The following is a 27,916-nucleotide window of genomic DNA, read 5'->3' on the forward strand; positions in this document are numbered from 1 at the left end:
CTGTCTAGAGGTAGAAAGAGGTGGCTGGGTGATGTTTAATTGAATTCTGAAATTGGAATACAAAGCCTTGCTTTAGAAACTCGGTTCTGCGACTCTGGTTGACCCTGGCCGGTGTACTGGGACGGTTGTTCCGAACAACCAATGACTGGATCTGGGGAGGCAGGGGGAGCCGGGCCCGGGGTGGAGCCTCAGAGCACCTGCAGGTGCTGAGCCCCCCTCTCCTGCCCCCAGATGGGAAAGACTGAGTGACCCCGGGTGTCAGTGATTTCTTGGAGCCCAGATGAGCGTGTCCAGCACTGTGGGGATGTGCCCTCGCCGTGGGCAGCACCACCCAGCCCACCCAGAACTCGGAGAGAACAGGGCCACAGGGCAGGGGCAGCTCAGGGCTCTCATGGAGACTGCGCGTCTCAGTGCTCCCCCTCAGGGCTCAGAGCCCCCGGTGCTGTGGCTTTTCCACTCTGCAACTCACACCCGTGACCTGGGACTCCCGGCTGCAGCCCGAGACCGAGAAGAACCCGGCGGCTGCTGGGTCCTGGGTCCTGGGGACTCGGTGTGCACCTGCTCCCAGCTCTCCTGGTTTCCTACTTGGCAGACGGCTGCCCCTGGGACTTGGCAGCCGCCATCACAGGTGAGCCCCTTCCTCTGACAGACCCCCTCCCCTGCACCCCTCCTTTGCACCCTCCCTTTGGCTCCCGGGAACCGTGGCATGACGATTCTGAGTCCTCTGGGGACATTGCTGGATGCAGAGGTGGGGGAGAGGTGGGGTCTGGGGTTTCTGGGTTCTGGAGGCTTCCATGTGGGGCAGGGGACAAGGACCACTGTCAGGCGTCCTCAGAGCCTCTGCGGATCCCTGCTGTGGACTGTGAGAACCAAGAGGGCCCACGTGGCTGGGTGGTGGGGCTCTGGGGGCTGCCCCTGACACAGGCGTGCTCTGACCAGCTGCACACTGAAGGGGCTGTGGCAGCCGGTGGCTCCTCCCACACCCCTCCGGGATTAGAACCACCTGCTGGCTGGAAGCCACAGAGTCCTGGGCATCTCCCCTTGAGGATCCAGGTGTTAAATATCAGGAATGTTTCCTATTGACTCACAGAGGTCCCAGGAAATGTTGAACCTGGGCCCTGGGTAGTGTGCGGGTTATGTGGGGTGTGGTTTTGGGCACAGGGAAGAGCAGACTGGGGCTGTGGGCGTCCTCTTGGGGCAGGGGCAGCAGGACCCCTGATTAGGCCCCAGTTTTGTTTCTCCTTTGTCAAGCCCAGTCCCCTCTGACACCCACGTGGACTGCGGGGATCTCAGGAGAATGGGTGCTGCCGGGGCCTCGAGGTCCATGCGCAGCCCAAGGGAAGGCCTGAGCTCTGAGCTGCACTGGTGGCCCGGGTGCTGTGACTCCTTCGCCCAGTTCTGGCAGGAGGGGCCAGGGCCACGGGCAGCAGAGAGGGAGTGAGGTTATGGCTGCGAAGCTCCCAGCAGTGGATGAGCCCATAGGGGAGTCCTCAGGGCAGACAGAGGCTGTGCTGGGGTCTCCCCCGAGATCCGGGACACCAGGACCTGCAGGAGCCCCCCCTGCAGTGTCTGTAGGAAAGGTTTCCCCACCAGGTTGCACACTGGTAGCCTGTGGGGTGGCCCAGGTCAGTCACATTTGCTGGGGCTCCTGCTGTGCACAGAGTTTGTGGTGCTAACACGGGGACCTTCTCTGTCTCCCTCTCTCTGTCCTTCTCCATCTATTTGCCTTCGAATAAATAAAGAAATCCCTTTAAAACCAAAAGTGGAGCAGCTGGGACATAACAAGACACTCACTTGGGACGCAGGCCCCGTGAGCCGTGGCTTTACAGCTCCGTCACAGCACCGCTGACTTGAGTGACAGAACATTTGATGTAGCGTCGCGATGCCAGTGACGCTGCAGCATGGGTTGAGGCGATCATTCAGGGGGTGAAGAGAAAGGAGTCGATACATTGAGTCTGCAAAAGGCAAAATTATGAAAGATGCTAAGACTAGAAATGAAAAGGCTTCGAAATATCCTGTAGGGTGTAATTTGAAAACATTAATATCACACTCTTCAACCTAAGAAAGAATTTCTCTTTTTTTTTAAGTGGAAAGGTTCCTGTGCAAACCAGCGTGGGGCAGCACCGGCTGTGGTTTCCTGCTCTGACATCAGAGGGCACCATTGTGACGTCATGCCCGCTGCCTGCACAAAGCCTTGGCTGGGCCTGGGTTCTGTCATTAGCCCAGGAAGGGCTGTCCCGGGGACCCGGGGCTGGGAACAGCTGCCTGTGTTTCCCTTGTTTGGTTTTTGTTCTTCCTGCTGCTGTTGTTTTAGTCAAATTTGTTTTTTGTTTTTCCATTTTGATTATTTTGTTCTTTTTTCTATTTTGTTTATTTTTTTCCTCCAGCATTTATAGTCTTTTTCCCTTTCTTATTGATTTTCCTTGGATATTTCATTTCTTATTTGGATTTTTTCTTCATTTTTTCCATTGGCTTTCCTCTAGTTTGTGATTGTTCTTTGTATTTTCTCCCATTTTTGGGTTTCCGGTTTTTCATTTTGAGTTTTTTTCTCTTTTTTATTCCCCCCCATTTTTTAAAATAAGACTGTGAGGCTGTCTGCTTTGGTCATTATACAGTTCAAGTTCTTTGGATTTTTTCTTTATGCTTTATTATTCATTTATTTTTGTTTTCTCACTTTTAACTGTTTCAATAGGGTTAGTCTCAGTTCTGAGTCTAGTTGAGTTCATTTAGTTCCTGTTTTCTGTTGGTGATGTGAGCTGACTTTGTCCATTTTGTGTTCTGATTTCTGTTCATTTAATTTCTGTTTGTTTCATGTTCGTGTGTTCTCAAGTAGTCAAAGCCGTGAGAGCTGATCTGTGTCAGCTGCTGGCTCGGGGTCTCCCAGACGTCAGCCCTGCTGACCCTTCCTGGGGGAGCCCTGGAGAGGGAGAGGAATCCGGAGGAAGAATCGGATCCTGCTGCTGCTGTTTGGTCAAATTTGTTTTTTCTTTTTCCATTTTGATTACTTTGTACTTTTTCTATTTTATTTTGTTTCCTGCCACCATTCATATTCATTTTGTGTTTTCTCATTTAACATTTTATTCCACTAGAGGAGTCTCCGTGGTTGGTCTGGTGTAGTTGATACAGTTCATGTTTCTGTTTTTAACAGGAGCAGAGTGAGTTTGTTCATTTTTGGTTTCTGATTTCTGTTCATTTGATTTCTGTTGTTGCATTTTCATTTGTGCACCACTCGTCTCCCTTCCTGGGAGCCCCGGGAGAGGGAGCAGAATCCCGAGGCCAGAATCGCATCCTGGATGGGGATTTCCCAGGGGTGGGCCTGACTGCGGTCCCCCAAGCCCTCAGTGTCCCCAGTGGCTCCCGCGTCCCTCAGCAGAGCGGGGCAGGAGGTGTCCATGGCGGCTCCTGGGACCAAGGTGAGAAGGCTGTCAGATGGGACAGGTGCTGCCGGCGCAGGGGAGGGAGAAAGGGTTGTTACTGTGAGATTCAGCCTGCGGGGGACTCAGCTGTGGCACCTCTGTCTGCAGGGGAGGGGCAGTGGCAATGTGGGCCCCTCTGTCCTGTGCACAGGTAACTACTGCCCAGTCCGGGCGGCTCTACAAGGTCAAGACCCAAAGAAGCCCAGAAACTCGATCTGCACCAGCAAGAAGGCTTCCTGTGGAAGGACCTCTTGGTGGTAATGGACTCACCCACAGGAGGGCAGGGTCACCCCAGACAGCCAGGGTGTCCATTGGCTGTGCATCTGTGTGCAGGTTTGGAGCAGGTGCATAGGGGAGGGGGTGGGGACTCACACTGATGCCCATGGGCCCTCCTTGGTCAGGGGAGAGTGTAGAGGGGCTGTGGGCTTCTCCCCTGCAGGTTCTGGAGGCTCCAGCAGCATGAGCCACACCGCGTGGGCTGGCTGTGTGCAGCTCTGTACCAGGGTCTAAGGAGGGGAGAGGCCGTGGCAGCTCCTGACAGGCTCCATGGCTGCAGCAGCCGGGGGTCCCTCTCCTGAGACGTGGAGCCGAGGTCTTGGCACTGCTCGTCCTTGCCCTGCTGCCCCAGCTCTGGGCCAGGCATTTGGCCGAGCGCCTAGGAGCATCCTCACCGCCATCCCATCCTCAGGACAGACAGACTGCCCCGGGGTCTCCATGGGAGATGCAGCAGCTCCCACCTGGACAAGGGAGCGCAGACGCTGGGCAGGTGGAGGCAGGGCTGCCAGGTGCAGGGAGACCATGTCCTGGGCGTTTCTGTGCTTCCTGCAGGCCATGGCTCCTGTGCCGGAGGCCCCTGGCCCATTCCCCGTGGGTGCGGATGGAGGTGAGCGCATCTGCTCCTCTCTGAGACTCAGACGTGCGGGTCCCGTCCCTCCTGAGAGCCCCTGATCTTCGAGTCGGGCCCTCAGTCCTTGGAGCCTGAATGTGCCTCCCTGGGAGATGGGTGTCTCTGAGGGCCACAGTGGCCCCATGAGTCTTGCACACAAGGTCCTGCACGGTGCCCGACGGGCGATGAGCACGTGAGAGAGGGGACCCCTGTGGCTGCCGGCCTTGGAGGTTCCTGCTGTGAGCTGTAGAGCAGGCCAGCAGTTGGGGCTGTGCTGGGGCCTGGCAGGGGCGCTGGCATCACTACAGCTCTGTGCTGCCATTACTGCCTCCCCGTGTCTGTCCTCGGGTGGCAGAGGCCCAGGGTGGGCATCTCCTCTGGCTTGGATGAGGCACCTGCCACCTCCCTGCTGGTCTGTGGGTTTCGGCACCATTCAAAGTTCCTTGGGGTCTCAATGGGACAGGAACCAGGGACCAGGCCATGGCATGACATGGCCGTGTTCTCCCCTTGTCAGCTTCTCCCTGCCCCAGCCCTCTGACCTCTCTAATCCAAGAGGGCCCTGGGGTCACCAAAGGGTCTACACGGCAGATGCTGCAGCAGAGCTATGTCTCTGGTGACCCAGGTCTCCTCGAACTTTCAGGGGAATACGACTCCAGGACTTCCATCTTGAGAATCCTTCCATCTGTGCTCTCCTGCGTAGAATGTCCCTCATCCTTGCTGCCCCAAGGACAGGACCATGTAGCTTCTCTGGCTGCCCCCAGGTCACCACGATCCTCCACAGCAAGATGGACTGCAAGATGCCCAGCTTAGAATCCTCGCCCTTCCAGAAGAGGTGTTAAATGTCCCTTGTCCTCGCTGCCACCAGGACAGGACCCTGTGGCTTCTCTGCCTGCCCCCAGACCACCACCATCGTCCTAAGGAAAATGAACTCGGACACGCCCAGCCTCAGAATTCTCGCCCTTCCAGAAGAGGTGTAGAATGTCCCTCATCCTCGCTGCCCCAAGGACAGGACCCTGTGGCTCCTCCGTCCCCGGGGAGCAGCTGCTGCCTGGGAAGAACTTTGTTGCCTCTGTTGGTGCCCATGGATTGCCCTGCACTACTGCCTCTGTGCCTGCAAGTTAACTGATTTATGAGTTTAAAAGAAATCCATTAGGTCAATATATAGTGGCTGGAGAAACATGAAGGCCTCAGTGTGGGTTCGGGCACCTGTGCTCACACACGGGGGAGCGGAGGGCTGGGAGACTGGAGAAGGCAGCTTGGAGCCGCGCCCGGGGCCTGGGCTGAGTTCCGGCTCCAGTGCCCCCGGCTGCCACTGCCTTGGTTTCCCAGCCCCTGGGGCTCTGTTTCTGGCTCTGTCAAGGGGGTGTGAGTGACAGGAGCACCTGCCTCCAAGGAAGCCCCCGGAACAGCACCAGACTCCCCTGGCTGCTGGGTAGGGCTGGGTCCTTAGAGGCCTTGATGTCTGGTGGGGTTCTGGGAGCTGTCAGCGTCTGTGGGTCCTGGGCTGTGGGGGAGCTGGCTGCTCCCTGTGACCCCCACTGGCCTTTCCTTTGTCCTTGCCCCTTCTGCCTGCCTCTCTGTCCCTCCCCTGTTGGAGGCCCTGAGCCTGATTTGGGGCTCTCTCTCCCCTTCTGTGTCCTCTGTTCCTATCCAGTCCTGGTGGCCGCTGTTCCTCCCCTGACCTGGGAGCTGCTTGGGTCAGAGCCCAGGGCGTCCTGCCCTAGCAGGCAGCAGCTCCTCCAGGCAGGGAGCAGACACAGCACTGCCCTGGCTGAACTGTGCTGCCGGGTGATCATCTCGTCAGAGGCCCTTGGCCAGCATGTGTGTGCAGGAAACTGCTCAGCGCAGGGCACGCCTGGGCCCCAGGCACCCATGACCAGGAGGTGGGGAGCCCAGCACCCTGGGGCTCAGTGCCATAAAGGGCTTTAGGGAGCCCACGAGCTGCCACTTCCATGTGGGTTTCTCTGCTTTGTTGGATGGTGCCCATTCCCCAGAAGGCCCCAGCAGTCGTGTTCAACGCCTTCAGGAAGCGCCGGGACCTGAGCCGGCCCTGCCAGCGTCGGATCCTGCAGTCTACAGCGATGCCAGCCCCTGCAGCGACACGGCCCTGTCCATCAGTGAGGATGAGCTGGCAGCACCTCCACCGTTCTGATTGGTGTCGGTTGGCCCTCTATCCCTGTGGCGTGGGGGCCTGACCCAGATCCCCAGGCCCTGACCCATGAGGAGGACAAGGCAGACAGACCCGGTGCTGCACAGTCCCCTCCAGGAGCAGAGGAGTAGTGGATGTGGGTGGAGCATCTCCCGTTGGTCACCACGGAGCCCCCCAGGGCAGCTCTGTGCACCCCAGTCACTGCTCAAAATGCTCACTCCAAAGGCAGAGCTCAGCCCAGGCAGGCAGCCTTGAACTTGGCCCATTTTGCCCTAGGACTCAACAGTCAATGGCCAGTAACAGCTCTGCAGTTGGCAGAACAAGTCTGAGTCAGGGACGGCACCCACAGCAGGTGCATCTCCAAGGACACCATCACCTGCCATCAGGGTCACCATCCTGTGACAGCCTGCGGGGACAGACACCCAACCGCTGACCTACCACAGGGTGACCGCAGAAGCTAGGACTCGCCTGCCCTCGGCAGTGACCTCATCCCAAGAGGCAGAGTCACCTCTGCCCGTGAGCGCCCACCAGGAGGCTGGAGCAGGGGGAAGAACAGGGCCAACAGCGGTCACAGCCCTGGGCACTGACCAGGCAACCAGGGAGGGATCTGCTGCCACCTCTGCCCCTGGTCCTTTGCACCCAGCAAGTTAGAACTTCAGAGTGGGCGTGTGTAAGGGAGGACACTGCACGGTGTCTGTGGTTGGGGGAGATTGGAGCCCTGGGGCTGTCCCTGTCATGAGGGTCGCAGACGCTCACTGGCCCTCAGGGGCAGAGTGGGGCCTTCCAGTGGTAAAGGGACTCGGGCGAGGGACGTGGGGCCCTGGGTCAGGGTTCTGTCCTCACATCTGGCACCAGGTCTCCAGGCCATGTCCCGCCCTGATGCCAGGGCCAAGGGCAGGGGCAGCCCGAATGCAGGGCCCAAGGCTCAGGGAGGCAGGGCACCAGGCCCCAGGTTGCCCTGTGAACTAGCTGCATGGGGTGAGCGCCCCCTACTGGAACCAGGAGAGTTGCTGTTGGGCAGTGCTGAGTGCAGGCCCAGGAGGGAGCAGGTACTGCTGGGAAGCTGACTCTTCTCAGCCCAGCCTGAAAATCCCAAGAGGAAGGGGAGCAGGCGGAGCGTCCCTGGGAGGGGGGGTTGGCAGCCCTGTTCCCCCTGAGAGCTCAGGATTCCCGTCACAGCCCCTCTGTGATCAGGTCGGGCTCCCCAGGGGCTGCACCTGTGCCCGGACAGGAGCTCCTGTCTGGTGGCTCCTGAACACATCCCAGGAGCCAGGGCCACAGGGCGGTGGGCTGGCCTCTGCTGCCTTCTGGTGGCCACCCCAAGGCAGTGCCTGCTGGTCCCTCCCTGCTCTCTGCACATAGATCTCCTGGAATAGGGCAGTCTCAGGGAGACGGAACCTGGGGCTCTCTGGTCTGAGGACACAGTGTCTGGACTGTCAGAGCGGCGGCCTCGGGACCAGGTGGAGAACCGCACGTGCACGGAGGAGGGGGTCAGGGCACTGGGGTTGTGACTCTTCCTCGGCCAGAGCTGAGCCTCACACCTGTCACAGTGCCTGCCCCTGAGACCCCCGTCTGCCTGTGTCCTGCCTCACAGAGGGGCCCGCCCACCCGGGGAGGGAACAGCACACTGGGCGGTGGGGAGCTGGGTCCTGCTGAGCCCGTTCCGACTCTGTCTCCGTTTCGGCCCCCACTGCTCCTGGCACTGCCCAGCTCCAGGGTCACCTCTGGAGCAGGCTGTGTCCTCTGGGGGTGGGCAGGCCAGGATAACCGGGGGTCCCAGAGGGGGGACAGGTGGAGCCCAGTGGGAGGGGCAGCAGCACAGTCTCCACCAAGCACCGGGTGGATCCCTTCACCTGCTCTGTAATCGTCCATTCCAGGCGTGGCCCACGACTGCACGCTGCAGAGAGGAGACTCCGCAGGGCAACTCCTGACCCAGCGCCCTGGGAGTCTCCCTCCACCCCCTTCCTTCTGCGCACTCGTGTGTCCAGTCAGGAGCCCTGGACGGCCGTGGTCAGTAACACAGCTCTGGGCCTGGTGCCAGCGTCCGGTCCTGCTTCTCCTCTCCTTGCCTCCCCTCCCAGTGTGCTGTGCTGTGTGGGTCTGGGGGCCCAGTTCAGGAGCCTGGTCCAAGTCCATGGCTTCCTGGGAATTTTATTAAACATCCGGTAAGGCTTCCTGTGACATCATTTTTCCGCCTATAGGAGAAAAGAGGTGGCCTGGTGATGTCTTACTGGAGTTATGAACGTCTGAGCACAGAGCCGTGTTTTAGGATCTCAGTTGTGGGATCGTTGTTGGCCTTGGGCCCCTGCTGCTGTGACGGTTGGTCCGGGTGCCACTGTGACCTGATCAGGGGACATGGGGTGTGGGCGCAGGGTGGAGACTTGGGGCATCAGCACACACTGGGCCCACTCCCCTCGTGTCCTGGGGATGGGAAAGATTGGGTGACACAGGCCGGCTTTGACGGTGTGTGGAGCCTAAATGAGAGTCTGAGCATGCGTTGAGATCTGCTTCAAGTGGGCGTCACCATGCAATCAGCCGGACCTGGGAGAGAACAGGGCTGCAGCAGAAGGGAGGGCTCAGGGCTCTCCCCAGTCAGGGTCTGAGCCCCAGGTTCTGTGGCTTTTCTACCGCGGAGCTCACATCAGTGGGTCCAGAACTGACGGCTGCAGCCTGAGACCCAGAAGGACCCCGGCGGCTCCTGGGTCCTGGTCCAGTGGGCTCCGTCTGTTCTGGTTTCCCACCTCGCAGACCCCGGCCGCTCCTGGGACTTGGCAGCCACCATCACAGGTGAGCCCTACCCTCATACACCCCTGCCTCTCTGTGCTGTGGGTCTGACTCCCTGGAGAACCATTTCTGGAGCAGATTCTGGTTCCTCTGGGGACCTTCTCTGGCACACTGGTGAGGAGAGGGTGGGGCTAGGATTTCTGTGGTTTGGAAGCTTCCATGTGGGGCAGGAGTCAAGGGCCTCAGTTTGGCATTGTCAGAGCAATATTTGGATGCCTGCTATGGACGTGAGATCCAAGAGGGTCCACGTGGCTGAGTGTGCAGAGCCCCAGAGCTGCCCCTTGCACAGGCATCCACTGACAGCTGCCACACTAACGGGGCGTGGTAGTGGGCGGCTCCTCCTACACTTGCCCCGGGATTAGACCCACCTGCTGGCTGGAAGCCACAGAGGCCTGGTAGGCCCCTGGGAGATTCAGGTGTTAAGCATTAGGAATACTTTGTATTGACTCACCTGGGTCTCAGGGATTGTTGAGCCTGGGCCTGCATTGGTGTGGGGGTTTTATGGGAGAGGAGTTTGGGCACAGCTCGGAGCCGGCCTGGAGCAGATGTGTCCTCCAGAGGCAGGGGGCAGGTCCCCAATCTGTTTCTGCCTTCTCTTGCCAAACACCTGCAGACACCCACGTGTGGACTTGGGGAGCTCTCGGGAGAACAGGTGCCTGCCCAGTAACAAGGCACCAGGCCGGGCTGAGGGAGTGCGCTCTGGGCTGAGCTGGTGGCCCAGGTGCTTGTGACTCCTCTGCCCAGTGCTGGCAGGAGGGGCCAGGGCCACGGGCAACAGACAGAGGGAAGGAGAAGGGGCTTCCTGGAGACGCTGTGGGCTCTGCTCTGGCTGTGGGTGTGTGGTCCACCCTGGCAGGCTGCAGCTCCTCCAGGGTGGGGGCACACAGCACCGCCCTGGCTGACTCCTGCCCCCCACCCCAGGGTCCTCATCTCCAGAGGGGCGGCCTCGGCCTCTGCCAGCACCCGCACGTGTGTGCAGGAAACTGCTCAGCGCAGGGCACACCTGGGCCCGAGGCGTCCATGACAGGAGGTGGGGAGCCCAGCACCCTGGGGCTCAGTGCTCTGAGGCCTCCGGGGACTCCCACTAGAGGAACCAGGTGATGTCAGCTCCCAGAATCAGTCTCCTGGACGGCGTGTGGGTGCTGCCTTGGAGACCCGTGTGGAGTGTGCCTCGTCCTCACTGCCCCAGGCACAGGACCCCATGGCTTCTCCGTCCCCCGGGGAGCAGCTGCCTGGGAAGATCTTGTAGCCCTGTGTGGGTGCTACTGATGTCCCTGCAGTACCGCCCCTGCTGCCTGCAAAGTGCCTGCTTTGTAATTTATGACAGATGTGATGTTGAGAAATGTGCATGGAAAATCATCAAGGACTTAGTGTTGGGTTCGGGCACCTGTGGCCACACACGGGGAGTGGAGGGCTGGGAGCCTGGAGGAGGCAGCTTGGAGCCGCACCCGGGCCTGGGATGAGTCCCGGCTCCAGTGCCTGCTGCTGCCACTGCTTGGTTTCCCACCCCCTGGGGCTCTGTTTCTAGGCTCTGTCAAGGTTGCATGAGCAATAGAGCCCCTGTCTTGGAGGATGGCCCCCCAACCCCGGGAGGCACCCAGAATAGTTCCCAACTCTCCTGAGCTCCTGAGGGGTGCTGGGTCCTTAGGGGCCATGGGCAGCCTGGGCGGGGTTCTGGGAGCTGTCAGCCTCTGTGGGTCCTGGGCTGTTGGGGAGCTGGCTCCTTCCTGTGACCCCCACTGGCCTTTCCTTTGTCCTTGCCCCTCTCCTTGCCTCTCTGTCCCTCCCCTGTTGGAGGCCCCGAGCCTGATTTGGGGCTCTCTCCCCTTCTTTGTCCTCAGGGAGACCCAGGAGCAGCCAGGCCGAGAGCACCTGCACCTCCCAGAGTTCCCTCTTGTTCTCCTGACACAGGGAAGCCCCAGTGCCTACTGTGGCTGTCTTCCCTTTGCTGACCTCTCGGCTGTGACCCAGCCCAGGACTCCTGGCTCTCTGGGATTCCCACATTCAGTATTGACCTGACCCACCCCCCACACTGGGAAATGGTGGTGGTCATCCTGCCTCCCAGGCTGGGGCCAGAGTGAGTGAGGTTATGGCTGCGAAGCTCCCAGCAGTGGACGAGCCCATAGGCGAGTCCTCAGGGCAGACAGAGACTGTGCTGGGGTCTCCCCCGCGATCCAGGACACCAGGACCTGCAGGAGCCCCCGCTGTGTGTTGCAGTGGATTCATTTCTGGGAGGGAGAGCGCAGTGGGGGCAAGAGGCGCAGAGTCACCACAGACTCCAAGAGTCTGGTGAAAGCAGGCCTGAGGCAGGCAACCTGCAGACTCGTTTATTTCAGGTGCTACAACAGCTTATATAGCCAAGGCAGCCAATCTGCTCAAGGAGAGGTCTATGCCCTAACCAATCACAGCCTGTTGCCAGGCAGTTTCTGAAGCCATCCAATCACAGCCTGTTGCCAGGCGGACTCCACTGTCATGTGGTTTTTGAAACCATCCAATCACAGCCTGTTGCCCGCGGCCATCTTGGCCTGGCCTTCTCAGTCCACCACACCTGCAGGCTCTGTAGGAGAGGTTTCGCCACCAGGTTGCACACTGTGGCCTGTGGGCTGGGCCAGGTCAGTTGTGTTTGCTGTGGGTTTTGTGTACAGAGTTAGTGGTGCTGACAATCTGTCTCCTCTGTCTCCCTCTCTCTGTCCTCTCCATCTATTTGCCTTTGAATAAGTAGTAAATCCTTTTAAAACAAAAAGTGGAGCAGCTGGGACGTGAACAGACACTGGTACGGGACGCAGGCCCCGTGAGCCGTGGCTTTACAGCTCCGTCACAGCACCGCTGACTTGAGTGACAGAACATTTGATGTAGCGTCGCGATGCCAGTGACGCTGCACCATGGTTTGAGGCGATCATTCAGGGGTTGAAGAGAAAGGAGTGGATACACTGAGTCTGCAAAAGGCAAAATTATGGAAGATGCTAAGACTAGAAATGAAAAGGCTTCAAAATATCCTGTAGGGTGTAATTTCAAAACATTAATATCACACTCTTCAACCTAAGAAAGAATGTCTCTTTCTTTTTTTTTAAAGTGGAAAGGTTCCTGTGTAAACCAGCAGAGGGCAGCACGTGCTGCGGTTTCCTGCTCTGACATCAGAAGGCACCATTGTGACGTCATGCCCGCTGCCTGCACAAAGCCTTGGCTGGGCCTGGGTTCTGTCATTTGCCCAGGAAGCGCTGTCCCGGGGACCTGGGGCTGGGAACAGCTGCCTGTGTTTCCCTTGTTTGGTTTTTGTTCTTCCTGCTGCTGTTGTTTTAGTCAAATTTGTTTTTTCTTTTTCCATTTTGATTATTTTGTTCTTTTTTCTATTTTGTTTATTTTTTTCCTCCAGCATTTATAGCCTTTTTCCCTTTCTTATTGATTTTCCTTGGATATTTCATTTCCATTTGGATTTTTTCTTCATTTTTTCCATTGGCTTTCCTCCCAGAGTTTGTGATTGTTCTTTATATTTTCTTTATATTTTTTCCCATTTTTGGGTTTCCGGTTTTTCACTTTGAGTTTTTTTCTCTATTCCCCCCCATTTTTAAAATAAGACTGTGAGGCCATCTGCTTTGGTCATTATACAGTTCAGGTTATTTGGATTTTTTCTTTATGCTTTATTATTCATTTATTTTTGTTTTCTTATTTTTAACTGTTTTGATAGGGTTAGTCTCAGTTGTTAGTCTAGTTGAGTTCATTTAGTTCCTGTTTTCTGTTGGTGATGTGAGCTGAGTTCATTTTGTGTTCTGATTTCTGTTCATTTAATTTCTGTTTGTTTCATGTTCGTGTGTTCTCAAGTAGTCAAAGCCGTGAGAGCTGATCTGTGTCAGCTGCTGGCTCAGGGTCTCCCAGACGTCAGCCCTGCTGACCCTTCCTGGGGGAGCCCTGGAGAGGGAGAGGAATCCGGAGGAAGAATCGGATCCTGCTGCTGCTGTTTGGTCAAATTTGTTTTTTCTTTTTCCATTTTGATTACTTTGTACTTTTTCTATTTTATTTTGTTTCCTGCCACCATTCATGTTCATTTTGTGTTTTCTCATTTTAACATTTTCTTCCACTAGAACAGTCTCCGTTGTTGGTGTGGTGTAGTGGATACAGTTCATGTTTTCTGTTGGTGATGGGAGCAGAGCGAGTTTGTTCATTTTTGTGTTTTGATTTCTGTTCATTTGATTTCTGTTGTTGCATTTTCATTTGTGCACCACTCGTCTCCCTTCCTGGGAGCCCCGGGAGAGGGAGCAGAATCCCGAGGCCAGAATCGCATCCTGGATGGGGACTTCCTGGGGCGGGGACTGACTGCCGGTCCCCCAAGCCCTCAGTGTCCCCAGTGGCTCCCGCGTCCCTCAGCAGAGCGGGGCAGGAGGTGTCCATGGCGGCTCCTGGGACCAAGGTGAGAAGGCTGTCAGATGGGACAGGTGCTGTCTGCACAGGGGAGGGAGAAAGGGTTGTTACTGTGAGATTCAGCCTGCGGGGGACTTTCATCTGTGGGGCCTCAGTGTGCAGGGGAGGTGCAGTGGCAGTGCGGGCCCCTCTGTCCTGTGCACAGGTAACTACTGCCCAGTAAGGGCGGCTCTACAAGGTTTAAGACCCAAAGAAGCCCAGAAACTCGATCTGCACCAGCAAGAAGACTTCCTGTGGAAGGACCTCTTGAAGGTAATGAACTCACCCACAGGAGGGCAGGGTCACCCCAGACAGCCAGGGTGTCCACTGGCTTTGTGTCTGTGTGCAGGGAATGGAGGAGGTGCATAGGGGAGGGGGCGGGTGGGACTCACACTGATGCCCATGGGCCCTCATTGGTCAGGGGTGAGTACAGAGGGGCTGCGGGCTTCACCCCTGTGGTTTCTGGAGGCTCCAGCAGCATCAGCCATACCGCGTGGGCTTGCTGTGTGCAGCTCTGTACCAGGGTCTAAGGAGGGGAGAGGCCGCGGCAGCTCCTGACAGGCCCCAGGCTGCAGCAGCCGGGGGTCCCTCTCCTGAGACGTGGAGCCGAGGTCTCGGCACTGCTCGTCCTTGCCCTCTGCCCCAGCCCTGACCAGGCAGTGTGGCCAAGCGCCTAGGAGCATCCTCACCGCCATCCCATCCTCAGGACAGACAGACTGCCCCGGGGTCTCCATGGGAGATGCAGCAGCTCCCACCTGGACAAGGGAGCGCAGACGCTGGGCAGGTGGAGGTGGGGCTGCCAGATGCAGGGAGACCGTGTCCTGGGCGTTTCTGTCCTTCCTGCAGGCCATGGCTCCTGTGCCGGAGGCCCCTGGCCCATTCCCCATGGGCGCGGATGGAGGGGAGGGCATCTGCTCCTCTCTGAGACTCAGACGTCCGGGTCCCGTCCCTCCTGAGAGCGCCTGACCTTCGAGTCGGGCCCTTCAGTCCTTGGAGCCTGAACGTGCCTCCCTGGGAGATGGGTGTCTCTGAGGACCACAGTGGCCCCTTGAGTCTTGCACACAAGGTCCTGCACAGTGGCCGACCGGCGATGAGCACGTGAGAGAGGGGACCCCTGTGGCTGCCGGCCTCGGAGGTTCCTGCTGTGAGCTGTAGAGCAGGCCAGCAGTTGGGGCTGTGCTGGGGCCTGGCAGGGGCGCTGGCATCACTACAGCTCTGTGCTGCCAGCACTGCCTCCCCGTGTCTGTCCTCGGGTGGCAGAGGCCCAGGGTGGGCATCTCCTCTGGCTTGGATGAGGCACCTGCCACCTCCCTGCTGGTCTGTGGGTTTCGGCACCATTCAAAGTTCCTTGGGGTCTCAATGGGACAGGAACCAGGGACCAGGCCATGGCATGACAGGGCCGTGTTCTCCCCTTGTCAGCTTCTCCCTGCCCCAGCCCTCTGACCTCTCTAATCCAAGAGGGCCCTGGGGTCACCAAAGGGTCTACACGGCAGATGCTGGGGCAGAGCTATGTCTCTGGTGACCCAGGTCTCCTCGAACTTCCAGGGGAATACGACTCCAGGACTTCCATCTTCAGAATCCTTCCATCTGTGCTCTCCTGCGTAGAATGTCCCTCATCCTCGCTGCCCCAAGGACAGGACCATGTAGCTTCTCTGGCTGCCCCCAGGTCACCACGATCCTCCAAAGCAAGATGGACTGCAAGATGCCCAGCTTAGAATCCTCGCCCTTCCAGAAGAGGTGTTAAATGTCCCTCGTCCTCGCTGCCACCAGGACAGGACCCCGTGGCTTCTCTGGCTCCCCACAGTCACCACCATCGTCCTAAGGAAAATGAACTCGGACACGCCCAGCCTCAGAATCCTCGCCCTCCCAGAAGAGGTGTTGAATGTCCCTCGTCCTCGCTGCCCCAAGGACAGGACCCTGTGGCTCCTCTGTCCCCGGGGAGCAGCTGCTGCCTGGGAAGAACCTCGTTGCCTCTGTTGGTGCCCATGGATTGCCCTGCACTACTGCCTCTGTGCCTACATGTTAACAGATTTTTAAGTTTAAAAGAAATCCATTAGGTCAATAAATAGTGGCTGGAGAAACATGAAGGCCTCAGTGTGGGTTCGGGCACCTGTGCTCATACACGGGGAGCGGAATGCTGGGAGCCTGGAGGAGGCAGCTTGGAGCCGCGCCCGGGGCCTGGGCTGAGTCCCGGCTCCAGTGCCCGCGGCTGCCACTGCCATTTTTTGCCACCCGCTGGGGCTCTGTTTCTGGCTCTGTCAAGGGGGTGTGAGTGACAGCAGCACTTGCCTCCAAGGAAGCACCCGGAACAGCACCAGACTCCCCTGGCTGCTGGGTAGGGCTGGTCCTTAGAGGCCTTGATGTCTGGTGGGGTTCTGGGAGCTGTCAGCCTCTGTGGGTCCTGGGCTGTGGGGGAACTGGCTCCTTCCTGTGACCCCCACTGGCCTTTCCTTTGTCCTTGCTCCTTCTCCTTGTCTCTCTGTCCCTCCCCTGTTGGAGGCCTCAAGCCTGATTTGGGGCTCTCTCTCCCCTTCTTTGTCCTCTGTTCCTATCCAGTCCAGGTGGCTGCTGTTCCTCCCCTGACCTGGGAGCCCCGCGGTCAGAGCCCTGGGCGTCAAGCTTCCGGGAGCAGATGCCAGGACCTGGCTCAGGGCTCAGGTTCAGAGACAACTCTTTCCCGGGACTGAAGGAAGCTCCTTAGGCCAGGTGCATGGAGTGGAGTCCATGTGAGGACAGCATTATCACAGAGAAATGGTCACGAGTCAGGCAGCTCCCAGAACTGGAGCAGGTGCTGAGGACCCCACTCCATGACAGGTGCGACAGCTTTCCTGGACAACAGGAAGTGAGGTGGGGAGATCAGCACCAGGGCTCCAGTTCAGTCCCCACACCTGCCAGTCGGGCACCTCTTAACTAGTTAATTGCTCACTGCCTAATTAGTGAACTGGATACTGACACTAGTGCCACCAGCGACAACACAGTGCCTGGATGAAGCTGTTTAGGTTGGGTCTTGGGCCCAGTGCAGGTCCTGGCCCAGTCCGTGATTCCAGTGAATTTATTTAGCTCCTGGTAAGGCTTCCCGAGACGCTGTTCTTCCTTTTAGAGATAGAAGAGGTGGCTGGGTGACCTTTTAATTGAATTATGAACGTCAGAGCGCAAAGCCGTGTTGGAGGATCATGGTTCGCGACTCCTTGTTGACCCTGGCCGATGACCTGTGACAAAAGGAACTTCCTTAGGCCAATTACATTGCGTGGTGTTTGAGAAGAGCATAAAACACAAATGATACAAGAATCGGGCAGCTCCCAGAACTGGAGCAGGTTCTGAGGTCTCTAGTAAATGACGGGTGCACAGCATTACTGGAAACCGGGACGTGCGGTCCAGAAATCAGCACCATGCTCCAGTTCAGTCCCCACACCTGCCGGTCGGTCACAGCTCAACTAGCTAATTGCTCGCAGCTGAATTAGTAAACTCGATAGCGGGCCTTTTGCAGCCCACCACAGCACAGCGCCTGGATGAAGCCGTCCTGGCATGAAACCTGGAGCCTGTGCCTTGGTTGGGGTGGGGGGATTTCAGGGGTGTGAGGTTGTCCGTGGCTAGGAGCAGGCCAGGGACTGTGGGTGTCCTCTTGGGGTAGGAGCAACAAGACCTTTGATTAAGCCCCAAGTTTGGTTCTGCCTTGGCAAAGCCCAGTCCCCTCCATACCCAAACATGGACGTGGGGGGTCCTCAGGAGAATGAGTGCCTGCTGGGTTCAAGTGTAGTGCCAGCCCGAGGGAAGCCCCCGAGTGAGCTCTGGGCTGAGCTGATGGCCCGGGTGCTTGGGACTCCTCCACCCAGGACTGGCAGGAGGGGCCAGGGCACAGCCAGCAGACAGAGGGAGGGAGAAGGTGCTTCCTGGGGCCCGGGTGGGTTCTGGCTCTGGCCATGGGAGTGTGGTCCTGACTTAGCAGGCTGCAGCTCCTCCAGGCAGGGAGCCAACACAGCACGGCCCTCCTGAACTGTGCTTCCGGGGGCTCATCTCTGCAGGGGCGGCCTCAGCCAGCTTGTGTGTGCAGGAAACTGCTCAGCACACGGAACGCCTGGGCCCCAGGCATATGTGAGCAGGAGGTCGGGGAGCCCAGCACCCTGGGTCTCAGTGCCATAACGGGCTTTAGGGAGCCCACGAGCTGCCACTTCCACGTGGGTTTCTCTGCTTTGTTGGATGTGGTGCCCATTTCCTGGAAGGTCCCCACCATCGTGTTCACGGCCCTCAGGAAGCGCCGGGACCCTGAGCCGGCCCTGCCAGCATCGGATCCTGCAGTCTACAGCGATGCCATCCACCTGCAGTGACACAGCCCTGTCCATCAGTGAGGAGGCGCTGGCAGCACCTCCACCGCTCTGGCGGGTTGGGGTTGGCCCTCCAGCCCTGAGGCAGACCTGTGGATGTGGTGTGGGGGCGTGGCCCAGACCCCCAGGCCCTGGCCCATGAGGAGGACAAGGCAGACAGACCTGGTGCTGCACAGCGCCTCCAGGAGCAGAGGAGCAGTGGATGTGGGTGGAGCACCTCCCGCTGCTCACCACGGAGCCCCCGAGGGCAGCTCTGTGCACCCCTGTCACTGCTCAAAATGCTCACTCCAAAGGCAGAGCTCAGCCCAGGCAGGCAGCAATGAACTTGGCCCACGTTGCCCTAGGACTCGACAGCCAATGCCAGTCATAGCTCTATAGTTAGCAGAACAAGTCTGAGTCAGGGACACAACCCACAGCAGGTGCACCTCCAGGGACACCATCACCTGCCATCAGGGTCACCATCCTGTGACAGCCTGCGGGGACAGACGCTCAGCAGCTGACCTACCACAGGGTCACCGCAAAGCTAGGACTTGCCTGCCCTTGGCAGTGACCTCATCCCAAGAGGCAGAGCCACATCTGCCCGGTGTGAGCGCCCACCAGGAGGGTGGAGCAGGGGGAAGAACAGGGCCAACAGCGGTCACAGCCCTGGCACTGACCAGGCCACCAGGGTGGGATCTGCTGCCACCTCTGCCCCTGGTCCTTTGCACCCAGCGAGTTAGAACTTCAGAGTGGGCGTGTGTAAGGGAGGCCACTGCACGGCGTCTGTGGTTGGGGGAGATTGGAGCCCTTGGGCTGTCCCTGTCAGGAGGGTGGCAGATGCTCACTGGCCCTCAGGGGCAGAGTGGGGCCTTCCAGTGGTAAAGGGACTCTGGTGAGGGACGTGGGGCCCCGGGGTCAGTGTTCTGTCCTCACATCTGGCACCGTGTCTCCACCCATGTCCAGCCCTGATGCCAGGCCCAAGGGCAGGGGCAGCCTGAATGCAGGGCCCAAGGCTCAGGGAGGCAGGGCACCAGGCCCCAGGTTGCCCTGTGAACTGGAAGCATTGGGTGGGCACCCCCTGCTGGGTCCCTGGAGAGGTGCTGTTGGGCAGTGCTGAGTTAAGGCCCAGGAGGGAGCGGGCACTGCTGGGAAGCTGACCCTTCTCAGCCCAGCCCGAAAATCCCAAGAGGAAGGGGAGGAGGCGGAGTGTCCCTGGGAGGGGGTTGGCAGCCCTGTTCCCCCTGAGAGCTCAGGATTCCCGTCACAGCCCCTCTGTGATCAGGGTCAGGCTCCCCAGGGGCTGCAACTGTGCCCGGACAGGAGCTCCTGCCTGGTGGCTCCTGAGCACATCCCAGGAGCCAGGGCCACAGGGGGGTGGGCTGGCCTCTGCTGCCCTCTGGTGGCCAGCCCAAGGCAGTACCTGGTCATCCCTGCCTGCTCTCTGCCCATCAATCTCCTGGACTAGGGAGTCTCAGGGTACGGAACCTGGGGCTCTCTGGTCTGAGGACGCAGTGTCTGGCCTGTCAGAGTGGCGGCCTCGGGACCAGGACAGGCCTTAGGACTGTCTGCCTGTGGCCTGGGTCACAGAGGGGCCCGCCCACCCGGGTAGGGAACAGCACACTGGGCGGTAGGGGGCCAGGTCCTGCTGAGCCCGTTCCCGTCTCTGACCCCGTTTCGGCCCCCACTGCTCCTGGCACTGCCCAGCTCCAGGGTCACCTCTGGAGCAGGCTGTGTTCTGGGGGTGGGCAGGCCAGGATAACCGGGGGTCCCACACGGGGGGACAGGTGGAGCCCAGTGGGAGGGGCAGCGGCAGCACAGTCTCCACCAAGCACGGGGTGGATCCCTTCACCTGCTCTGCAATCGTCCGTTCTAGTCGTGGCCCAAGACTGCACGCTGCAGAGAGGAGAAGCCTCAGGGGAACTCCTGACCCAGTGCCCTGGGAGTCTCCCTCCACCCCCTTCCTTTTGCGCACTCATGTGTCCAATCATGAGCCCTGGACGGGGTCAGTAACACAGCTCTGGGCCAGGCTGCCAGTGTCCGGTCCTGCTTCTCCTCTCCCTGCCTCCCCTCACAGTGGCTGGGATGAACCTGTGCTGTCTGGGTCTGGGCCCAGTTCAGGAGCCTGGTCCAAGTCCATGGCTTCCTGGGAATTTTATTAAACACCTGGTAAGGCTTCCTGTGACATAATTTTTCCGCCTAGAGAAGAAAAGAGGTGGCCTGGTGACGTTTTAATGGAGTTATGAACGTCTGAGCACAGAGCCGTGTTTTAGGATCTCAGTTATGGGATCGTTCTTGACCTTGGGCAGCTGCTGCTGGACGGTAGGTCCGGGTGCCGCTGTGACTGGATCAGGGGACATGGGGTGTGGGCGCAGGGTGGAGATCCAGGGCATCAGCACACACTGGGCCCGCCCCCCTCCTGTCCTGGGGATGGGCAAGACTGGGCGACCCGGGCCAGCTTTGACGGTGTGTGGAGCCTCAATGAGAGAGCCAGATCACGCGTTGGGATGCCCATCTGAGTGGCAGCACCGTACAATCAGCCTGGACCTGGGAGAGAACAGGGCTGCAGAAGATGGAGGGCTCAGGGCCCTCGTGCAGCCTGTGGGTCTCCGTTCCCCCCCTCAGGGTCTGAACCCCAGGTTCTGTGGCTTTCCTATCACGGAGCTTGCACCAGTGGGCCCGGGACTGACGGCTGCAGCCTGAGACCCAGAAGGACCCCGGCGGCTCCTGGGTGCTGTGGACTCCGTCTGCGCCCGCTCCCAGCTCTCCTGGTTTCCCACCTCGCAGATGGGTCCTCCTGGGACTTGGCAGCCTCCATCACAGGAGAGCCCCTTCCCCTAGCAAACCCCTTCCCTGCACCCCTCTCAGTGCTGTGAGTCTGACCCCCTGGAGAACCTGGAGCAATTCTGAATCATCTGGGGACCTTCTGGGCACACTGGTGAGGAGAGGGTGGGGCTGGGATTTCTGAGGTTCTGGGAGCTCCCAGGTGGGTGGGGGGCAAGGACCTCAGTCAGGTGTCCTCAGAGCCTCTGTGGATCCCTGCTCTGGACCGTGAGAACCAAGAGGGCCCAGGTGGCTGTGTGGATGGAGACCTGGGAGCTGCCCCTTGCACAGGCGTCCACTGACCAGCTGCACACTAATGGGGCGTGGTAGCGGGCAGTTCCTCCCACACTCGCCCTGGGGATTAGAACCAGCTGCGGGCTGGAAGGAGCAGTCCGTGCATCTCCCCGGGGAAATTCAGGTGTTAAGCATTAGGAATATTTTATATTGAGTCACCTGGGTCCCAGGACAGGTTGCGCCTGGGTCTTGCGGTCGTGTGGGGATTTCATGAGTTGTGAGCATGGGCATTGCTAGGAGCAGGCGGGGGCTGAGGGTGTCCTCTTGGGGCAGGGGCAGCAGGACCACTGATTAGGCCACAGTTAGGTTCTGCCTCATCAAATTCCAGTCCCCTCTGACACCCACACGTGGACGTGGGGAGGTCTCAGGAGAACGGGTGCCTTCTGGGTCTGCAAGGTGCAGGGCCACCCTGAGGGCAGGACCAGGAGTGCGCTCTGGGCTGAGCTGGTGGCCCTGGTGCTTGTGCCTCCTGTGCCCAGGGCTGGCAGGAGGGGCCAGGGCCACGGGCAGTGGAGAGAGGGGGGTGGACAGGTCTTCTGTGTGTCCTGTGTGCTGTGGCCGTGGGCGTGTGGTCCAGCCCTGGCAGGCTGCAGCTCCTCCAGGGTGGGGGCAGACACAGCACCGCCCTGGCTGACTCCTGCCCCCCACCCCAGGGTCCTCATCTCCAGAGGGGCGGCCTCGGCCTCTGCCAGCACCCTCACGTGTGTGCAGGAAACTGCTCAGCGCAGGGCACACCTGGGCCCGAGGCGTCCATGACCAGGAGGTGGGGAGCCCAGCACCCTGGGTCCCAGTGCTCTGAGGGCTCCGGGGACTGCCACTAGAGGAACCAGGTGATGTCAGCTCCCAGAATCAGTCTCCTGGACGGCGTGTGGGTGCTGCCGTGGAGACCAGTGTGAGTGTGCCTCGTCCTCACTGCCCCAGGCACAGGACCCCATGGCTTCTCCGTCCCCCGGGGAGCAGCTGCTGCCTGGGAAGAACTTGTAGCCCTGTGTGCGTGCTCACGAATTGTCAGGACTCAGTGACCATAATGGGCACCTGTGGTCACACAAGGGGAGTAGAGTGCTGGAGCCTGGACAGGCAGCTTGGAGCTGCGCCTGGGCCTGGGTGGGTCCCAGCTCCAGTGCCTGCTACTACCTTGGTTTCCCAACCCCTGGGTCTCTGTTTCTAGGCTCTGTCAAGCTTGCATGAGCAATAGGAGCCCATGCCTTGAAGGGTGGCCCCCCACCCCGGGAAGCAGCCAGAATAGTTCCCAACTCTCCTGAGCTCCTGAGTGGTGCTGGGTCCTTAGGGGCCATGGGCAGCCTGGGCGGGGTTCTGGGAGCTGTCAGTGTCTGTGGGTCCTGGGCTATGGGGGAGCTGGCTCCTTCCTGTGCCCCCCACTGGCCTTTCCTTTGTCCTGACCCTTCTCCTTGCCTCTCTGTCCCTCCCCTGTTGGAGGCCCCGAGCCTGATTTGGGGCTCTCTCTGCCCTTCTTTGTCCTCAGGGAGAACCAGGAGCAGCCAGGCCAGGAGCACCTGCACCTCCCAGAGTTCCCTCTTGTTCTTCTGCCACAGGGAAGCCCCAGTGCCTACTGTGGCTGTCTTCCCTTTACTGACCTCTCGGTCTACCCCAGCCCAGGACTCCTGCCTCACTGGGTGTCCCATATTGATCTTGTATGGACCTGACCACTTCCCCACGCTGGGAAATGGTGGTGCTCAAACTACTGCCCAGTTTGGGAGGGGCCAGAGTGAGTGAGGTTATGGCTGCGAAGCTCCCAGCAGTGGACGAGCCCATAGGCGAGTCCTCAGGGCAGACAGAGGCTGTGCTGGGGTCTCCCCCGAGATCGGGGACACCAGGTCCTGCAGGAGCCCCCCACCCCCTGCATGTTGCAGTGGATTCATTTCTGGGAGGAGGAGTGTGGTGGGGGCAAGAGGCGCAGAGTCACCACACAGACCCTGGGTGTTGGGTGAGAGCAGGCCTGAGAGAAGCAGCCTGCAGACTGGTTTATTTCAGGTGCTACAACAGCTTATATAGCCAAGGCAGCCAATCCAGTCAAGGGGCAGTCTATGCCCTAACCAATCACAGCCTGTAGCCAGGCAGTTTCTGACGCCATCCAATCACAGCCTGTTGCCAGGCAGACTCCATTGTCATGTGGTTTTCGAAACCATCCAATCACAGCCTGTTGCCCGCGGCCATCTTGGCCTGGCCTTCTCAGTCCACCACACCTGCAGGCTCTGTAGGAGAGGTTTCGCCACCAGGTTGCACACTGTGGCCTGTGGGCTGGGCCAGGTCAGTTGTGTTTGCTGTGGGTTTTGTGTACAAAGTTTGTGGTGCTGACAATCTGTCTCCTCTGTCTCCCTCTCTCTGTCCTCTCCATCTATTTGCCTTTGAATAAGTAGTAAATCCTTTTAAAACAAAAAGTGGAGCAGCTGGGACATGAACAGACACTCGTACGGGACGCAGGCCCCGTGAGCCGTGGCTTTACAGCTCCGTCACAGCACCGCTGACTTGAGTGACAGAACATTTGATGTAGCGTCGCGATGCCAGTGACGCTGCACCATGGTTTGAGGCGATCATCCAGGGGGTGAAGAGAAAGGAGTGGATACACTGAGTCTGCAAAAGGCAAAATTATGAACGATGCTAAGACCAGAAATGAAAAGGGTTCGAAATATCCTACAGGGTTTAATTTCAAAACACTAAAATCACACCCTCTCTCAACCTAAGAAAGAATTTCTTTCTCTCTCTCTCTCTCTTTTTTTTTTTTTTTTTTTTAAAGTGGCAAGGTTCCTGTGCAAACCAGCACAGGGCAGCACCTGCTGCGGTTTCCTGCTCTGACATCAGAAGGCGCCATTGAGACGTCATGCCCGCTGCCTGCACAAAGCCTTGGCTGGGCCTGGGTTCTGTCATTTGCCCAGGAAGCGCTGTCCCGGGGACCTGGGGCTGGGAACAGCTGCCTGTGTTTCCCTTGTTTTGTTTTTGTTCTTCCTGCTGCTGTTGTTTTAGTCAAATTTGTTTTTTGTTTTTCCATTTTGATTATTTTGTTCTTTTTTCTATTTTGTTTACTTTTTTCCTCCAGCATTTATAGTCTTTTTCCCTTTCTTATTGATTTTCCTTGGATATTTCATTTCTTATTTGGATTTTTTCTTCATTTTTTTTCCTTGGCTTTCCTCTAGTTTGTGGTTGTTCTTTACATTTTCTCCCATTTTTGGGTTTCCGGTTTTTCATTTTGAGTTTTTTTCTCTATCCCCCCCCCCCCCATTTTTTAAAATAAGACTGTGAGGCTGTCTGCTTTGGTCATTATACAGTTCAGGTTCTTTGGATTTTTTCTTTATGCTTTATTATTCATTTATTTTTGTTTTCTTACTTTTAACTGTTTCGATAGGGTTAGTCTCAGTTGTTAGTCTCGTTGAGTTCATTTAGTTCATGTTTTCTGTTGGTGAGGTGAGCTGACTTTGTCCATTTTGTGTTTTGAGTTCTGTTCATTTGATTTCTGTTTGTTTCATGTTCGTTTGTGCTCAAGTTGTCTGAGCAGTGAGAGCTGATCTGTGTCAGCTGCTGGCTCGGGGTCTCCCAGACGTCAGCCCTGCTGACCCTTCCTGGGGGAGCCCTGGAGAGGGAGAGGAATCCGGAGGAAGAATCGGATCCTGCTGCTGCTGTTTGGTCAAATTTGTTTTTTCTTTTTCCATTTTGATTACTTTGTACTTTTTCTATTTTATTTTGTTTCCTGCCATTTTGTGTTTTCTCATTTTAACATTTTATTCCACTAGAACAGTCTCCGTTGTTGGTGTGGTGTAGTGGATACAGTTCATGTTTTCTGTTGGTGATGGGAACAGAGTGAGTTTGTTCATTTCTGTTTTTTGATTTCTGTTCATTTGATTTCTGTTGTTGCATTTTCATTTGTGCACCACTCGTCTCCCTTCCTGGGAGCCCCGGGAGAGGGAGAAGAATCCCGAGGCCAGAATCACATCCTGGATGGGGACTTCCCGGGGCAGGACTGACTGCCGGTCCCCCAAGCCCTCTGTGTCCCCAGTGGCTCCCGTGTCCCTCAGCAGAGCAGGGCAGGAGGTGTCATGGCGGCTCCTGGATGAGCTGAGAAGGCTGTCAGGTGGGACAGGTGCTGTCTGCACGGGGGCGGGAGAAAGGGTTGTTACTGCGAGGTTCTGCCTGCGGGGGACTCTCAGTTGGGGTCTCCCATGTCTGCAGGGGAGGGGTGTGGCAGTGCCGTCTTCTCTCTCCCCTGCACAGGTATCTACTGCCCCTTCGGGTGGCTCTACAAGGTTTAGGATCCAAAGAAGCCCAGAAACCTGATCTGCACCAGCAAGAAGACTTCCTGTGGAAGGACCTCTTGGTGGTGAGGGACTCACCCTCAGGGACAGGAACCAGGGACCAGGCCATTACATGCCAAAGCCCACGTTCCCCGCATGTAAGCTTGTCCCTGGCCAAGTCCTTTGACCTCTCAACTCCAGGAGGGTCCTGGGGCCACCAAACGGTCTACACAGCAGATGCTGCAGCTGAGCTGTGTCTCTGGTGCCCCCAGGTCACCACGATCTTCCACGGGAAGACTGACTCTGAGACGTCCAGCCTCCAGAATCCTTGCCTCTGTGCTCTCTAGAGTGTCCCTCATCCTCGCTGCCCCAAGGACAGGACCCCGTGGCTTCTCTGGCTGCCCAGGTCACCACGATTGTCCACAGGAAGATGGACTCTGAGATGCCCAGCTTCAGAGTCCTCGCCCTTCCAGAAGAGGAGTCGAAGGTCCCTCATCCTCGCTGCCCCAAGGACTGGATCCCTTGGCTCTTCTGTCCCCGGGGAGCAGCTGCTACCTGGGAAGAACTTCGTTGCCTCTGTTGGTGCCCATGGATTGCCCTGCACTACTGCCTCTGTGCCTAGAATTAACAGATTTATGAGTTAACAGAAATCCATTAGGTCAATAAATTGTGAATGGAAAAACATGAAGGACTTAGTGTTGGTTTCGGGCACCTGTGCTCACACACGGGGGGGCGGGAGCAGAGTGCTGGGAGCCTGGAGGAGGCAGCTTGGAGCCACACCGGGTCCAGGGCCTGGGCTGAGTCCTGGCTCCACTGCCCGCTGCTGCCCACCTTGGTGTCCCTGCCCCTTGGCCTCTGATTCCATCTCTGTCAAGGGGGTGTGAGCAATAGGAGCCCCTGGTTGCAGGGTGGCTGCCGCGGGAAGCACCCAGAATAGTTCCCACCTCCCCTGGCTGCTGGGTAGTGCTGGGTCCTTAGGTGCCATCGGCAGCCTGGGCGAGGTTCTGGGAGCTGTCAGCCGTCTGTGGGTCCTGGGCTGTGGGGCAGCTGGCTCCTTCCTGTGAACCCCACTGGCCTTTTCCTTTGTCCTTGCCCCTTCTTGCCTCTCTGTCCCTCCCCTGTTGGAGGCCCCGAGCCTGATTTTGGGCTCTCTCTCCCCTTCTCTGTCCTCAGGGACACCGCTCTCTTGCGCCATGTGTTTGGCTCCCAGGGAACCGTGGCTGGACCGGATTCTGAATCCTCTGGGGACCTTGCTGGGCACACATGAGCCAGTGAGGTGGGGCTGGGGTTTCTGTTGGTTCTGGAAGCTCCCAGGTGGATGGGGAACAAGGACCTCAGTCAGGCGTCCTCAGAGCCTCTGTGGATCCCTGCTGTGGACCGTGAGAACCAAGAGGGCCCACGTGGCTGGGTGGACGGAGACCTGGGAGCTGCCCCTTGCACAGGCGTCCACTGAACTGCTGCACACTAAGGGGGCGTGTAGCCCTGGCTGACGCTGGCCCCTGCCCCCCGGGGTCCTCATGTCCACAGGGGCGGCGTTGGGCTCTGTCAGACCTACTCGTGTGTGCAGGAAATAGCTCAGCACAGGGAATTCCTGGCCCGAGGCGTCTGTGACCACGAGTGGGGAGCCCAGCACCCTGGGGCTCAGTGCCATAAAGGGCTTTAGGGAGCCCACGAGCTGCCACTTCCACGTGGGTTTCTCTGCTTTGTTGGATGTGGTGCCTATTTCCCAGAAGGCCCCCACCATCGTGTTCACGGCCTTCAGGAAGCGCCGGGACCCCTAGCCGACCCTGCCAGCGTCAGATCCTGCAGTTTCACGCGATGGCGGCCCCTGCAGCGACACGGCCCTGTCCATCGGAGAGGAGGCGCTGGCAGCACCTCCACCGCTCTGGCGGGTTGGGGTTGGCCCTCCAGCCCTGAGGCAGACCTGTGGCTGTGATGTGGGGGCGTGGCCCAGACCCCCCAGGCCCTGGCCCATGAGGAGGACAAGGCAGACAGACCCGGTGCTGCACAGCGCCCTCCAGGAGCAGAGGAGCAGTGGTTGTGGGTGGGGCACCTCCCTCTGCTCACCACGGAGCCCCCAGGGCAGCTCTGTGCACCCCTGTCACTGCTCAAAGCTCACTCCAAAGGCAGAGCTCAGCCCAGGCAGGCAGCAAGGCTGCATGGCCCCCCTCCATGGCCCCACTGCTCTTGAGCCCTCAATAGCCAATGGCCAGTAACAGCTCTGTAGTTGGCAGAACAAGCCTGAGTCAGGGATGACTCCCACAGCAGGTGCACCTCCAGGGACACCATCACCTGCCATCAGGGTCACCATCCTGTGACAGCCTGCGGGGACAGACGCTCAGCAGCTGACCTACCACAGGGTCACCGCAAAGCTAGGACTTGCCTGCCCTTGGCAGTGACCTCATCCCAAGAGGCAGAGCCACCTCTGCCCGGCGTGAGCACCCACCAGGAGGGTGGAGCAGGGGGAAGAACAGGGCTAACAGCAGTCACAGCCCTGGGCACTGACCAGGCCACCAGGGAGGGGATATGCTGCCACCTCTGCCCCTGGTCCTTTGCACCCACCGAGTTAGAACTTCAGAGTGGGCGTGTGTAAGGGAGGACACTGCACGGCGTCTGTGGTTGGGGGA

General features: G+C 58.5%; 1 protein-coding gene across 31 annotated transcripts in view; it reads left to right on the forward strand.

Moving 5' to 3' along the window:
- LOC138843201 (uncharacterized) overlaps positions 1-25,969 on the forward strand; it is a 205,904-nt gene extending 179,935 nt beyond the window's left edge. For 22 of the 31 annotated variants that reach the window (XR_016214354.1, XR_016214355.1, XR_016214353.1 and 19 more), the window contains 6 exons: positions 412-628; positions 3,568-3,673; positions 4,943-9,238; positions 12,309-13,640; positions 13,797-13,903; positions 15,176-15,712. The gene's annotated coding sequence lies outside the window, so the exon portion shown is untranslated. Of the gene's footprint in view, positions 1-411; positions 629-2,509; positions 3,414-3,567; positions 3,750-4,244; positions 4,300-4,942; positions 9,239-12,308; positions 13,641-13,796; positions 13,904-15,175; positions 23,314-25,269; positions 25,448-25,561 lie in introns of those variants that run through there. The other 9 variants (XR_016214340.1, XR_016214338.1, XR_016214339.1 and 6 more) reach the window with 9 other exon arrangements.
- Positions 25,970-27,916: the final 1,947 nt, after the last annotated feature.

Source organism: Oryctolagus cuniculus, chromosome 10 (genome assembly GCF_051225735.1).
Source record: "Oryctolagus cuniculus isolate XC-2025 breed Fujian yellow rabbit chromosome 10, ASM5122573v1, whole genome shotgun sequence".
Classification (NCBI taxonomy): domain Eukaryota; kingdom Metazoa; phylum Chordata; class Mammalia; order Lagomorpha; family Leporidae; genus Oryctolagus; species Oryctolagus cuniculus.